Here is a 16,023-nt window from a genome sequence, read left to right as displayed (position 1 = left end):
TGTTGTGGTATGACCTTAAAAAGGCTGTTAATGCTCGAAAACCCTCTAATGTAACTGAATTAGGACAATTCTGCAAAGATGAGTGGGCCAAAATTCCTCCAGGATGCTGTAAAAGCCTCATTGCACATTATCGCAAACGCTTGGTTGCAGTTGTTGCTGCTAAGGGTGGCCCAACCAGTTATTAGGTTTAGGGGGCAATCACTTTTTCACACAGGGCCATGATGGTTTGGATTTTTTTTCATAATAAACACCTTCATTTACAAATTGCATTTTGTGTTTACTTGTGTTGTCCTTGACTATTGTTTAAATTGGTTTGATGTTCCGAAACACTTAAGTGTGACAAACATGCAAAGGAACAGGAAATGAGGAAGGTGGCAAACACTTTTTCACACCACTGTATACTACAGCAGAAGGGCACATATAGGCAGATTAACGTAACTGTACGTTGTTCTTTAAGAGGCGGCTTGCAGGTACACGTGCGCCACCAGGAGCTCCGTGATCGTGATTGCGGATCCCACGGACTCGATGTCCATGGGCATACACGCGATAATCTCACAGTGAGGAAGAATGGGGAGATGCTGATGTAAACCTACAACAGTAAAATCAGTCAGTATATCCAGTAAAGCCTAATGACACTGTCACTGATCAGCGCTCTCTGTAATCGGGAGCTGTGATCAATGACGTGTAACACACAGCTCCTCCCCCCACAGTTATAATCACTCCCTAAGACACACTTAACCCCTACAGTGCCACCTCCTGGTTAACAACTTCACTGCCAGTGACATTTTTACAGTAATCAATGCAATTTTTAGCATTGATCGCTGTATTAATGCCAATAGTCCCAAAAATGTGTCAAAATTGCTGATGTGTTTGCCATAATGTTGCAGTCATGATAAAAATCCTTCATCGCCACCATTACTAGTAAAAAAAAAATATCAATAAAAAGGTCTAAAACGATCCCCTATTTTATAGACACTATAACTTTTGCGCAAACCAATCAATAAACGCTTATTGCAATTTTTTTACCAAAAATATGTAGAAGAATATATATTGGCCTAAACTGAGTATAACATTTGTCTTTTAGATATTTTTGGGGGATATTTATTATAGCAAAAAGTAAAAAATAATGCATTTTTTTAAAAAGTGTCGCTATTTTTTATTTATAGTGCAAAAAATAAAAACCGCAGAGGCGATCAAATACCACCAAAAGAAAGCTCTATTTGTGGGAAAAAAGGGACATCAATTTTGTTTAGGAGCCACGTCACACAACCGTGCAATTGTCAGTTAAAATTCACAGTGCCAAATCGCAAAAAGTGTTCTGGTCAGAAAGGGGGTAAATTCTTCCGGGGCTGAATTGGTTAAGGAAGGAAAAAATAACATAGTATATACAATTGCCACACGTAATTTAATGTTGTTAAAATGTATATTTCCTTTTACAGATCAGCTTTAGATTTGTGTCTAACTACTGCTCCTACTTGGCATATTATGGACCTGTTAAATATCTTGCATTACCTGAAAACATGATCTGTTGGTGTTATCCTGTTTATACTGACCTAGGTGCAACAACTATTGATAAATAGTTTGGGATTTTAGTGGTAGTATTATGTTTTGTATTGTAATGTATTGTAGTATTGTAATGCTCTTCCTAGTGGAGGTGCATGGTTATGATGCAATTCCTAGTTTCTGTTGTTTCCCAATAAAACAAGAAGGGTTTAACCTTGCATTCAGCCCTATCTTGACTGATAAGAATCATATCTGAAGAAGCTTTCTAATGGTTGAGATATTGGTGGATAAGAGAACCATACAGTGCCTTGCAAGAGTATTAACCCCCCCCCCCCCCCTGGAATTGTTTTGTTGCCTCACAACCTGGAATTAACATGGATTGTTTGAGGATTTGCATCAGTTAATTTACAGAACATGCCCACAACTTTGAAGATTTTTTTTTTTTTTATTACTGTGAAGCAATCAAAAAATAGGACAAAATAACAGCAAAAATCAATGTGCATAACTATTCATCTTTTGCGGCTATCACCACTCCAAGTCACTTTGAATACGTCTCTATGAGCTTGCCACATCTTACCACTGGGATTGTTGCCCATTCCTCCTTGCAAAACTGCTCCAGCTTCTTCAAGTTGGATGGCTTGCGCTTGTGAACACCAATCTTTAAGCCTGACCACAGATTTTCTATTAGATTGAGGTCTGGGCTTTGACTAGGCCATTCCAACACATTTATTTGTTTCCCCTTAAATCACTAAAGTGTTGCTTTAGCAGTGTGTTTGGGGTCATTGTCCTGCTGGAAGGTGAATCTCTGTCCTAGCCTCAAATCACACACAGAGTGGTACAGGTTTTTTCCCAAGAATATCCCTGTATTTAGCACCATCCATCTTTCCCTCAACTCTGACCAGTTTCCCAGTCCCGACTGCTGAAAAACCACCCCACAGCACCACAGCATGATGCTCCCATAACCATGTTTCACTGTGAGGATTGTGTTCTTTGGGTGATGTGATGTGTTGGGTTTGGGCCAGACAGCATTTTTTTTTATGGCAAAAAAGTTCAATTTTAGTCTCATCAGACCAGAGCACCTGCCTCCATACATTTTGGGAGTCTCCTACATGCCTTTTTGTAAACTTTTTGCTCAAAGTAATGGCTTTCTTCTGGCCTCTGCCATAAAGCCCAACTCTATGGAGTGTACGGCTTATTGTCGTCCTATGTACAGATATTCCAGTCTCTTCTGTGGAATTCTGCAGCTCCTCCAGGGTTACCTTAGGTCTCTGTGCTGCCTCTCTGATTAATGCCCTCCTTGCCCGGTCTGTGAGTTTTGGTGCGGGCCGTCTCTTAGCAAGTTTGTTGTTGTGTCATGTTCTTTCCATTTGGTTATGATAGATTTGATGGTGCTCCTAGGGATCATCAAAGATTTGGATATTTTTTTATAACCTAACCCTAACATGTACTTCTCAATAACATTGTCCCTTACTTGTTTGGAGAGTGTTTGGTCAGTGGTGCCTCTTGCTTAAGTGTTGCAGCCTCTGGGGCCTTTAAAAATGGTATGTATATGTAATGACAGATCATGTGACACTTAGATTGCACACAGGTGGACATAATTTCACGAATTATGTGACTTCTGAAGGTAATTGGTTACACCAGAGATTTTTATGGGCTTCCTAACAAAGGAGGTGAATACATACGCACATGCCAATTATCAGTTTTTTTATTTCTGAAAAATAGTTTTATGTATATATTTTTCTAATTTTATTTCACCAACTTAGACTTGTGTTCTGATCCATCACATATAATTTAGATTAAATAAACATTGACCTAAAGGCTGTAATGTAACAAAATAGCTACAAAGCCAAGGGGGTGAATACTTTTGCAAGGCGCTGTGGAAGCCTGAAAATGAAACATGATGCTCTGTAGCTGAAAACTGGGGCATCTTCTACCCCAAAAGTAAAATAACCAGATATTGTACATTTCTTTCATGTCAAAATACCATTTCTATGTGTTTCTATCTCCAGCCTAAATTCTATATTTAAAGGGGTTGTATTTAAAGGGGTTGTAAACCTATGTGTTTTTTTCACCTTAATGCATCCTATGCATGTGAAAAAACACCTTGCAGTCACTGGCCCCCTAGCCCCCCCCCCCCCCCCCCCCCCCACCGAATTTCCATCTACACGTCCCCGTCGTCCTCTCTCCATGGTTTCCTGGCTCTTGATTGGATAGATTTATAGCAGCACAGCCATTGGCTCCTGCTGCTGTCAATCAAATCCAACAACACAGCCGCTGGAAGGCAGGACCGATTCCTGCATTTGGCCTCTATGGACACCGAATGCTGGATCTGGGAGTGTGCCCACAAGGTAACCACCTCAGGAGAGCGCTTCTCCAAGGGGGCTATCTAATGCAGGGTAGAGCCACAAGAGCCGCCGAGGGACCCTAGAAATGGATGTTTGGGGCCACTCTGTGCAAAACAAGCTTCACAGTGGAGGAAAGTATGATCCTTTAGTATCACTTTAAGAATATTTTCATAAATAATTCAGGTGACAATGCAAATAGTTGCATAACACAACCTGTAAAATTCTAGTAATGTGTTTGATTTTAGTGTTGTTCCCTCTGTTATCACTGGAAGTGCTTTCATGAATGCGTCTAATGCCTTGCATTTACCAGCAATGGAACAAAAGGAAATTATAACAGCAGTACACATTTCCAAAAGCAGAGTCCAAAACCATATTGAGGTAGAACAAAACATAAAGCAGCATTTATGTATATGACAGATTAATACTGTGAATCTCAGATAGATGCCAAATGCTGGGAGGAAAAGAAGGAAACTAAATACATAATAAGTTCCAATTGCTGCAATTTGTGGCTGGTCCTTTCATGGGCTTTTGTACATGTTCCCAGAGACTTTTAAGAGACTACAGCCTTGTAGATGGAAGATGCTGATTTTGCCTGTAGATTAAGGTAATTCACAGTGTGTTGAAAATAATTGGTCGATCAGCCATATATAATGGCTATTTACATTCACATTCACTCCCACTCCATTGATCTTCACTGAACAAAAGTTGCTAACCTTCTTATGAAAATGCATGTTTTTGTTTTAGCTGTCTCTGGCTTCAATACTTTCTGGTTCACACGCCCATAATAATAAACAGATCCAGATAGTAAGACTAAAGTCTTACTATAGCAACCTCTGGCAACCTAGAGTCGTTGGTGTGAATGCCATCTGCGGTACTACATTCTTGAAGTTTGCGCATTCTCCCTGTGCCTGTCTGGGTTTCCTCCCACATGCCAAAGACATGCTGGTAGGTAAATTGGCCCTAGTATGTGTATGTTGGAATGTGAGTGAGGAACCTTAGAGTATAAGCTCCTTGAGCGCAGGGACTGATGTAAATGTACAATATATACTGTATGTAAAGCGCTGTGTAAATTGTTAGCACCATATTAATACTGTATAAATAAGTAAATCCTAACATGATCTGTGTACTTGTTATAAGTCAGTGATTCAGAAAGTACTAAAACCACAGACAAGCACATAGTATTTTCACAAGTAGAGGTTATCAGTGGAAACCTGCATGTTTCTCTCCTGAGAGATTTCTGTGAGACACCATTCACACCATGATGGTTCATTGGTTCATGATATTTTCTTTTTTTTTTTTTGTGCACCGGTCCTGGAGGTACTGCAATACCAGGTCGATGTGTGGAGTGGACAGAGCAAGCTCTTCTTCCATCTCCCTGTTCTAAAAATCCATTTAATATATGGTCCCCAGATAGGGGACGTATCAGATATTAAACTGATAAGAACAGATACTACACTTGATCTTAGCCAAAAGGCCGAGAAGCGATCATGATATTTTCTATGTGTAAACAAGCATGGTTTTAAGACAGACCATTACATTGTCAATGCACCTAAGTGCATAAAAAAACGCATCTGGATTATTTTTAGCAAGTTACTGCACCACAACGTGCAAAACATTTGCATCTGTGTATTGTGATGTGCAATAATGCAGGTATAATTTTACTTTCTGTATATGTGTGCTGGGGTACCATTCAATCGTGCCACAAAGGTTAAAGAATATGTAAACCCAACATTTCATATTCCTGATATATTCTTGCTGTACCATGTACTTGTATAAAAAGTTAACTTGTCCAATTTGTATTGCTTCCATTTGTGTGAAATCCCTGGATTTTTTGTCATTCCCTCTGCTTTTCTATAAAAAATTGACCACACTAGGCATGAGAGCACACCATGGTCAGTTCCAGTGGCAGCTCGTCCATAGAGGGAGCCAGGGCGCTGCCTCCCCTATCCATGCATCCGGCCCCCGATCTATATATCGGGGCACCAGTCTATGGATTCCATTGCGGGGTGAGTGTTTTTTTAAGCATCTGATTAGAGCCAGAGGCTTTAATAGGCTTCAAAAAAGGGTGAGCTTGGAGCACAGGGCATTGTCCTCCAAGCCCACCTAGTTGTGTGATGATAGCGAATTAATTTTCTTTATTTTCACACTCAAGTTCCTTCCCGCCAATCAGGAGGCAGGTGAGACCTGTTTCCAGATTGGCCAAAGCATCAGGTGATCCTATTGGATGCCTAGTACTTTAGGAGACACACTGCAGAGGAAGCTTGAGGAGTAGACACCGGAGCCGCCACTGTCCCCACTCCAGGAGAAGAGGAGATGACACCACAGCCCTGCCACATAAGCGGGTAAACGCCGCCCAGTGGAAGGGTGCTATATCACTGCCGCGCCACCAGGGGGGTGTTGTTTGTTTGATGCCCCCCCCAAAAGAAGAACCCACCAGCCCCCATTGGTCAGTTTTCTAGCTGTGCTCTGAACTCACTGTGCTCTCCTCCAGTGATCAGACTTGTCCTGACAAGCCTGAGTTCACACAGGAGCGGTGCTGAAAACCACATGTGATTCAGACAGGAATTGCACCGTATTCCTGATCAAGTCACATGCGACTCTTTGCAGTTCAATTTGAGCTCATTCATTTTGTATGGGCTTAAATTGCACCGCAAAGGTATGGGTTTTAAGTAGCAGAGCATTTGTACAAATACAACCTAGAATTTATAATGTTTTTTATACGCACACACAAATGTTTTGTCTTTCATTTCTATTTTAAACTGAATTGGTTGTTTAACAAGATGAGGGTTTACAATCACTTTAACATGCAGTGCAGTAATGTACAGTAAAATGTTTTACTTGGCATTACAGCAAACTGTGCATACCCATGTTAATTTTACAAGCAAAGCAACACCTATTTTATTGCTTCCTTTTTGATGCAACCTAAACAAATATACATAAATATAAAGATAGAATTAAAAAATGTTCACACATGATATGATTTCTCTATGATCTGTTCAGATTACTGAAAATTAAGATATATCAAACAATCAGAGTAAATTGTGTATGGGCACATTACATTTTGTTGCACAGCCAGAACTGCTGCTGAACAGGCATATTTAATCAGATTATGACACAGATGCCCAGTTACAATATTTCCTTGAGCTTTACATACTCTACATATCTATTTTCTCTATAACTCCCTAAGCCAAGCCTTCTATTTTAGTATATCAGTGATTAAAACTATATCTGGGCAGTTCTTTTTTAAATAACCCCATACTTAATATGTGTCATTCTAATCACACCTTAAAGAATTTAATTTAATCAGCATTTCAATTTCCTCTAATGAACTACAGATGAAGACTTTACAGACACAGCGAAGAATTTAAAAAAACAATATTACTGAAATAACACAATTAAATGGCTACAGAACATTATTTTGGAAGCCAAACTGAAATATATTTCACAGTCATGTCCTGCAGGACCATCGCGTGGTGTACAGGTTGGCATTAGCTAAGGGCAAGCCTCTGTTCTAGATGAGATCAGGGATCAAAGCTTTGAATACTGTCAAGTTTTTGAACATAATTCAAAGCTTTCAATTAAACTCACACAGGCAGAAATTACCCCAAGGTATCCATTACACAGGTTATTAGAGCTGGAGAAATAGTTGCAGATTCTGTACAACAGAAATATTGTTATTATTGGTGTCCTACATTAAAACTGGTTGGGGCCACGTGACACTAACAGTTCACAGAAGTGCAGCCACCACTTTGCATAATGGATATTCAACACTGAATGAAACACTGACAAATTCTGAAGAGGATTTTTGATCAAGGACCTATTAATTTAGGCACCATATCCCAGAATGTAATCAATGAACTAGGAGGATGTATGGGATTTTTTAGATGCAGAATAAATTGCAAAAATATCAAAAATAATGTTTACATTTTTTATTTTTTTTGAAACCCAAAACAAAAATAACTAGGTTGGGAGATATAGCAATAAGCAAGTAAAATTTAACGCAATGTTAACAAGACAGCATATGAGGTAGACTTCCCAACATGTTTCACCCATATGCCGGGCTTCTTCAGGGAATACCGTCCAGTTTTGGAGTACAAGCCTTCTATCAAAGAGAACAGAAGCATAAACACAAATATATGTGCATATTAGACATGTGCATTCGTTTTCGTCCGAATGCATTTTCGTCCGAATTTCAGCTATTTTCGTTTTCGTTTTGACAAACGATAACGAAAGCACAAAATCCGAAAAACGAAAGATCCGACATAAATAAATGCTTTATTTTCGTTTTCATTGTTACAACAGTTCGATATAGAATAGGAGATTCGACATGACTCTGACAACAATCTGTGTCTATAGAACCTGTGGTCGAATGTGCTTAACCTTACCTCTATTAGTCCAAGATTATATAGAGAAAATATTCGACAGAGAAAAAAGATTTGACAGAGAGAAAAGATTCTGCAAGTTACTGTCCTAAAAAGTGTTTGGGGACCCGGGTCCTGCCCCAGGGGACATGTATCAATGCAAAAAAAAGTTTTAAAAACGGCCGTTTTTTCGGGAGCAGTGATTTTAATAATGATTAAAGTGAAACAATAAAAGTGTAATATTCCTTTAAATTTCGTAGGGGGGGGGGGGGGTTGTCTATAGTATGCCTGTGAAGGGGCGCATGTTTCCCGTGCTTAGAATTGTCCCTGCACAAAGTGTCATTTATGCAGGAAAAAAAGTCCTTTAAAATCACTCGCAGCTATTATGAATTGTCGGCTCCGTAATACAGAGAACACTCATTGAAAGTCATTGATAAAAAAAAAAAAAATAAAAAAAAAAAAAAAGCGTGGGGGTCCCCCAAATTCAATTACCAGGCCTTTCAGGTCTGGTATGGATATTAAGGGGAACCCTGCCTCAAATTTAAGAAAAAATTTGACGTGGGGTTCCCCCTAAATATCCATAACCAGACCCTTCAGGTCTGGTATGGATATTAAGGGGAACCCCGCGTCAAATGTAAAAAAAAATTGACGTGGGGTTCCCCCTAAAAATCCATACCAGACCCTTTATCCGAGCACGCAACCTGGCAGGCCGCAGGAAAAGAGGGGGGGACGAGAGAGCGGCCCTCCCTCCCTCCTGAACGTACCAGGCCACATGCCCTCAACATTGGGAGGAGGCTTTGGGGGTCTGTGACCCCTCAAAGCACCTTGTCCCCATGTTGATGAGGACAAGGGCCTCATCCCCACAACCCTGGCCGGTGGTTGTGGAGGTCTGCGGGCGGGGGGCTTATCAGAATCTGGAAGCCCCCTTTAACAAGGGGACCCCCAGATCCCGCCCCCCCCCGTTTGAAATGGTAAGGGGGTACAAAAGTACCCCTACCATTTCACAAAGAAAGTGTAAAAAATGGTTAAATAAAACAAACACACTTTTGAAAAATTCCTTTTTTAAAAATAAAAAAATTGAAAAAAGATTCCAGCGGCGGTAATACACTCTTGCTATCCAGCGACGGGCGATCATCTCTTCAGCGATGTCTCATGTCATCCAGCGCAGCGAATACATCCTTCTTCTGTCTCCTCCACGGAGACACTGCAGGCATTCCGGCGGCTGACGTTTCTTATATACGGAGGGCGGGGCCACCCGTCACCTGACCCCGCCCCCCTCTGACGCAAGGGGAAACCCGGGGTTCCCTGTGATGTAGGGGTGACCCGCACCCCTCTGATGTAACACAGGCAGGTTTCCGTTACATCAGAGGGGGGCGGGGTCACCCATACGTCACGGGGAACCCCGGGTTTCCCCTTGCATCAGAGGGGGGCGGGGTCAGGTGACGGGTGGCCCCGCCCTCCGTATATAAGAAACGTCAGCCGCCGGAATGCCTGCAGTGTCTCCGTGGAGGAGACAGAAGAAGGATGGAGGATCGCTGCGCTGGATGAGATGAGACATCGCTGGAGAGATGATCGTCCATCGCTGGATAGCAAGAGTGGATTACCGCCGCTGGAATCTTTTTTTTATTTTTTTATTTTTAATAAAGGAATTTTTCAAAAGTGTGTTTGTTTTATTTAACCATTTTTTACACTTTCTTTGTGAAATGGTAGGGGTACTTTTGTACCCCCTTACCATTTCAAACAGGGGGGGGCGGGATCTGGGGGTCCCCTTGTTAAAGGGGGCTTCCAGATTCTGATAAGCCCCCCGCCCGCAGACCTCCACAACCACCGGCCAGGGTTGTGGGGATGAGGTGCTTTGAGGGGTCACGGACCCCCAAAGCATCCTCCCAATGTTGAGGGCATGTGGCCTGGTACGGTTCAGGAGGGAGGGGGGGCCGCTCTCTCGTCCCCCCCTCTTTTCCTGCGGCCTGCCAGGTTGCGTGCTCGGATAAAGGGTCTGGTATGGATTTTTAGGGGGAACCCCACGTCAATTTTTTTTTAAATTTGACGCGGGGTTCCCCTTAATATCCATACCAGACCTGAAGGGTCTGGTTATGGATATTTAGGGGGAACCCCACGTCAAATTTTTTCTTAATTTGAGGCAGGGTTCCCCTTAATATCCATACCAGACCTGAAGGGCCTGGTAATTGAATTTGGGGGACCCCCACGCTTTTTTTTTTATTTATTTATTTATTTTTTTATCAATGACTTTCAATGAGTGTTCTCTGTATTACGGAGCCGACAATTCATAATAGCTGCGAGTGATTTTAAAGGACTTTTTTTCCTGCATAAATGACACTTTGTGCTGGGACAGTTCTAAGCACGGGAAACATGCACCCCTTCACAGGCACACTATAGACAACCCCCCCCCCCCCCCCTACGAAATTTAAAGGAATATTACACTTTTATTGTTTCACTTTAATCATTATTAAAATCACTGCTCCCGAAAAAACTGCCGTTTTTAAAACTTTTTTTTGCATTGATACATGTCCCCTGGGGCAGGACCCGGGTCCCCAAACACTTTTTAGGACAGTAACTTGCAAATTAGCCTTTAAAATTAGCACTTTCGATTTTGAACGTTGGAGTCCCATAGACTTTAATAGGGTTCTAAAGTATGCTATATAGTTAGCTCCGTCGAATCTTCTTTATACATTCGACAGACACCATAAGCCTTCCAAGACAGATTCGACCGTAATTCATGTGGATTTTCGGACGAATGCAATTTTTGAACGAAAAACGAAATAAATAAAAACGAATTGCGGGAGTAACTAAATAAATTAAGTTTTCGTACGAAAACGAAATTCTGAAACGAAATATTTTACTCTGCACATGTCTAGTGCATATCATAATCAGTCAATCTAAGATTGCATATATGTATAATATATATATATATATATATATATATATATATATATATATATATATATATACATACACAGCACAGTACTCAATTTACCCAAATATACAACAACAAATGACATGCATGTGCGCTCCAAAACCAAAGCAATGCCTCTTACCTATATCTCCTAGAGTAGATCTAAACACTGCTACAGAAACCACATGTAGCAGGCAGCCACAGGAGGGCAGAAAAGGAGCAGCTAAAAAATATATATTAAAATATATCAAATAGTATCAAAAAGATTGTATTCTAGAGAACAAAATATGTTGAAAAAGGTCAACTTACAAAAATAAATTCTGCAGTGGACTTAGTTCCAGGGGATTGAGAATGCTGTCTATACCCTCAGGTATTTGTCTCCAAGGCTGGAGATAGATCAAAGAATATGATATAAAAGGGCTGCAATTAGCTCTCAAAAGTCCATAGAACAAGAGACAACTTTGTAGTAATCCAACAATAGGAAAAAGGAAACTTAAATGAGCAAACAGTGCTTAAAAGTATTACATAACAAGATCAGGACTTTAAAAGGCAGTGCAAAGGAACAAAAATTAAACTAAGGTTACCCCTACAAAAACATAACTTTCAGTGGATTACGTGATGTTAAATGGCAGTGTGTCAACATCCCTGGGCTCCTGCAGTGTCTGTTCACCAGAGCCAGCGGTCCTAAGACCAGAAGTGGACATGTATGCTGTCCCACACATGCACGAACCGCATCGCTTCAGTCAGTCTGTCCGTCGCTGCTAGGTTCTATGACTCAACAAAGAAGAAAGAGAGAGTGACACTCTCTGGTGGTGGGAGGGAAAATAACTCTAATGACGAGAGATCCACATCCTTGAATGAGCTAGGCAGGATGCACAGGACTGAACAGTGTATCGGGCGCCCTGTCAGTAGAACACAGATGCCCTGGGCGTCCATATGGTCGCCCCTAATACATGAAAGGAACATAGACACAGGATGGTCTGATCACTGCAGATCTCGGATGGTGTCACGAGAGGAAAGAAGAGGGGTAAAAAGAAAAGGAGAACAAAGAATCAGGGAGAGGATATCAAAGAGAGATAGCAATGTACATAAATCACGATATCAAAGAAAGGATTTGTAACTTAACATTTCATTGAGCCCAGGATAAACTATGGCTTTCAATAAATGAATCCAACGTGGTTCTAATTGCAGTAATTTCTGATCATTGCTAACCCCCCCAGCCCCCCCCCCCCCCCAACATCAGTGGGAATATGCTCTAAAGCCATTCATTTTATAGTGTTCAAACTAAAATCATGAAATAACACGACATGACGGCTTATTGGGGTTTTCATTTTGCGTTTTTTAATGAGAGATACATGGTCATTGATTCTTTTCAGGAAGGGACATTTTGACTTTCTGACATAAAAACACTTGAAAGTGCATTGCATCAAATATACAATGCCTGGAGTTTGACAGGTCACTCTATGTTTAATTCTATGTATGTTATCATTTGGTAACCTTATTTCATTATTATTTAACATAAAGCGACAGTTGTCCCACTTCCTACAAGGAAAAGAACCAGGAGATGAAGTAAATAGATGAAACACAAATTGAGGGAAGGAGAGCCTATACGTGGGACACTCAAACCACGAACCAGCCAAAACATCCCCCAGTGGAGTAAAAGACTGTCTTGATACCCAGGAAGTATAACAAATATATTTATATTAAAACAGTTTTTATTTAGACAAAAAGAATATATATGAAAAATTAAAAACATTTGTTGACACATGGTGTAGTTACATCACACAATCATGTATTACGAATAGTATCCCGGTTGATCATTTGTTCAACTAGTTTCGCGACTGCTTGTCGCTTCTTCAGGAAAATCTTGATACTATCTACAATTGAACATATGGCGTCAACATTAGTGATGAAAATATGTAAGCCACATTTCAAAATACATAAATACAGTGTATTAATCAATCATAAACATTACAGAGCGAGAAGCTCACCGTTATGGACTACCGTAATGCGGACATATATTGGAGCACGGGTGGTCCCTACCCCTTGGGTTTAGCCACCCTTGGGGCGGACATGGGAGGTTATCAGATAGAGCCGGCTAGGAAAAAAGAAAAAAGAATGTATGTATAATAATGACAACAATGCACCACCGGCACTTTCGGTCCTAGGTATAACCACATTACTGTGGCACTAAAGACAGTATCTATATACCGATGTGTTTATCAGCAATTATCGGATTCTACTCCGCATTGACAATGGCTGCAGAAATCGCAGATAGTTGCAGGTAATCCCTACAGGTATAGCTCAATATGATGTCTGTATAGGGTTAATACCCTGTCACCAGTGCCCAGTTCCAGAGACGCAGAAAGCCTTTGTGTTGTTTAAACCAGCGATGTTAGTCCTGGTAAAAGCACATATAAGCCAGTGGTATTGGTCCTAGTAAGGCAAGTGCAAAATATATTAAACCCCCAGGGGAAGAAAGGAAAAGGCAAATAAAAGCCAGATCTGTAAAAGGGTTAGTTACCGTCTGCTGCAACAGCCATCAGTATGGAGAAGCCGCTCTAGCAGGGGGCCATAATGGCTCCCCTTTTTAACCTCCAACCCGGTGGCGTCAGCCAGACGGCGCTGAGCGCCGAGTGATGACGTCACCGGGTCCGCAGCTCCATGTGCGCATGCGTCACTATGTGGCGGCGCGCATAAGCTACTGATCACCATGGAAATATCCACGTGATCTGCTAACAGATCGGACTCTCTCCTGCACGAAGGAGGGGTCCAAGTCTGCTGGAGAAGCGCATGCCTGCCCCTAGGAGCTTCCTCCTATCACTCCATAGTCCGCATAGGGGAATCCAAGGCAGGTCATCGCAACGCTCTGTATAACAATAAGTAAAGGGAATTTCAAATAAGCAAAATGACAAAAAAGACAAAAAAACTATTAAGAACATAATTAAAGTAGCATTGTTTGCATCTCACCAAACTTTTAGAAATATCCAAAAGGAGATAACTAATGGATATATAGAAAAAGAAAAAATGATAATTAGATAATTTGAGGTATCTTCATCCGAATATTGGAGGAATGAACCATATAAATAGCAGAAAACGAAAATCGCACAATAAATTCATGCAAGGTAGTATCGCGACAGTGCATACCATCCAGGGAAGTCCAGTAACGTAGCCTATTTCCACCAATGGAGAGATAGAACCTAGGTGGAAAAGGTGGAATCAAAAAGAGAGGAAAACAGATAAGAAGGAGAAAACAGAGAAAAATTAAAGAAAAAGGAAAGAAAGAGAAAAGGAAGGGAAAAAGAGGGACAAGGTGGAATTGCCATTATTTGAGAAAATATTTGTAAGTTTCAGGCCGCGTACACACGCGGGGACTGTTCGCTCAACTTTGTCCGTCAAACAGTTTCAGCAAACAGTCCGCTCAAAATTAGCATGGACGGACTTGCCCACACACGACGAACGAACAGTTTGCTGAAACCGTGCGCGATGACGTGAACGGCACCTACGACGGGACGGAAAATACGACGTCCTATACACTGCATTACAACTTTCGGCGTGTAAATCCTTTCTGAGCATGCGCGGAACTTAGTTTGACGAACAAGCCTACACATGAGGGGACTGTTCGCTGAAACCAAGTTTCAGCGGACAGTTTTTCGGAATTTCCGAAAAACTTTGTTCAGCAGACTGTTCGCTGAAACTGTCCGCTGAAAGCCCACACACGGGCGGACTGTCCGCCGAAACACTGTTCAGCGGACAAAGTTGGGCGAACAGTCCCCGCGTGTGTACGCGGCCTTAGTTTCATTTAACCCTGGGGGTATTAGGGCATCTAGCCGTTCTATCCAGTAGGTTTCCCGTCTCAGGATTTCCCTATCCCAGTCTCCTCCGCGCTTGTCTTCATTGACCACCTCAAGAACAAAGAACTTTACCACCTCTGGTTGGTACCGGTGGTGGATGCCTATATGGCGACCCACCGCAGTAAGTTTACCACCTGAGGAGTAGTAGAGGTGGTCCCCCATCCTCTGGCGTAGTTCCCTGATGGTCTTACCCACATAGAAGGCCTTGCAGGCCTTAATGAGGATGAGGATACCATATATATATTTTATTAATTTTTTGTAAACCCAAGGCACGTCCACTGTACGTCATGAAGTAAATAGAGGTGGAAATTTATAGTGGCTTTGAGTTAATTGATCTTTTAATGAATTGGCACGTCTATATGTAATTTGTGGTTGTTTTTCCACGTACGTACATGCTAAAGGATCTGCTAATAATAGTGGCCAATATTTGTTAACAATTTGTCTCACCTGTTTGTGCTGCTTAGTATGAGATGTAATTATTCTAACCAGTTCAGATGTAGATTTTGTTTTTTCTTATAGATAAAAATATCTCTAAGATGGGTTTTTGCTCTATTGAAGGTTTTTTTGAGGATACTATGAGTGTAACCTCTTTCTCGTAAACGAGAGTATAAAGAGTTAGCTTCATCTTGAAAATCCTTGTCTCTGCTACAGTTTTGCCTCAGCCTTAGATACTGGCTGTAGGGGATGCTGTTGACCAGAGACTTGGGGTGAGAGCTGGATGCATGTAAAATAGCATTAGTCGCTGATGGCTTCCTAAATAGAGAAGTGCCCAAAGATCCATCTGGTTCTATATAGATCTGAATGTCTAGGAAGTTAACAGATTTTTTGTCACATGACATTGTGAACTTTAAGTTATAGTTATTGTCGCTCAGGATATCCATAAATTCAGTCAACTCTTGAGGAGTGCCTGACCATACTCTCAGTACATCATCAATGTAAAGATGGAATGTCACTGTCAGGAAAGGCTGGCTGGGGACAGTGGTCCGTCACCTGTCTGTGCGCGCCTGCGGGTGCCTGGTGTGTGTGTTCGCGGTCATGCGCGATCG

The 16,023-nt window shown here is 41.4% G+C and overlaps 1 long non-coding RNA gene and 1 other non-coding gene across 2 annotated transcripts; both read right to left on the bottom strand.

The window, feature by feature from the left end:
• Window positions 1–5,143: 5,143 nt before the first annotated feature.
• On the bottom strand, window positions 5,144–5,334 carry LOC143990454 (U2 spliceosomal RNA). Its single transcript, XR_013277345.1, has one exon. It is a non-coding gene; the product is annotated as a U2 spliceosomal RNA (small nuclear RNA).
• Window positions 5,335–12,820: 7,486 nt separating this feature from the next.
• Window positions 12,821–13,796, bottom strand: LOC143990206 (uncharacterized). The gene is made up of 3 exons (XR_013277213.1): window positions 13,648–13,796; window positions 13,115–13,221; window positions 12,821–13,000 (listed from the first exon to the last, which is right to left on the bottom strand). It is a non-coding gene; the product is annotated as an uncharacterized LOC143990206 (long non-coding RNA).
• Window positions 13,797–16,023: the final 2,227 nt, after the last annotated feature.

The sequence above is a fragment of the Lithobates pipiens genome, unplaced genomic scaffold (assembly GCF_037356315.1).
Source record: "Lithobates pipiens isolate NorthernLeopardFrog02 unplaced genomic scaffold, aLitPip1_a1.2 Scaffold_18, whole genome shotgun sequence".
In the NCBI taxonomy this organism is placed as follows: domain Eukaryota; kingdom Metazoa; phylum Chordata; class Amphibia; order Anura; family Ranidae; genus Lithobates; species Lithobates pipiens.
This window is presented reverse-complemented; position numbering and strand designations above follow the sequence as displayed.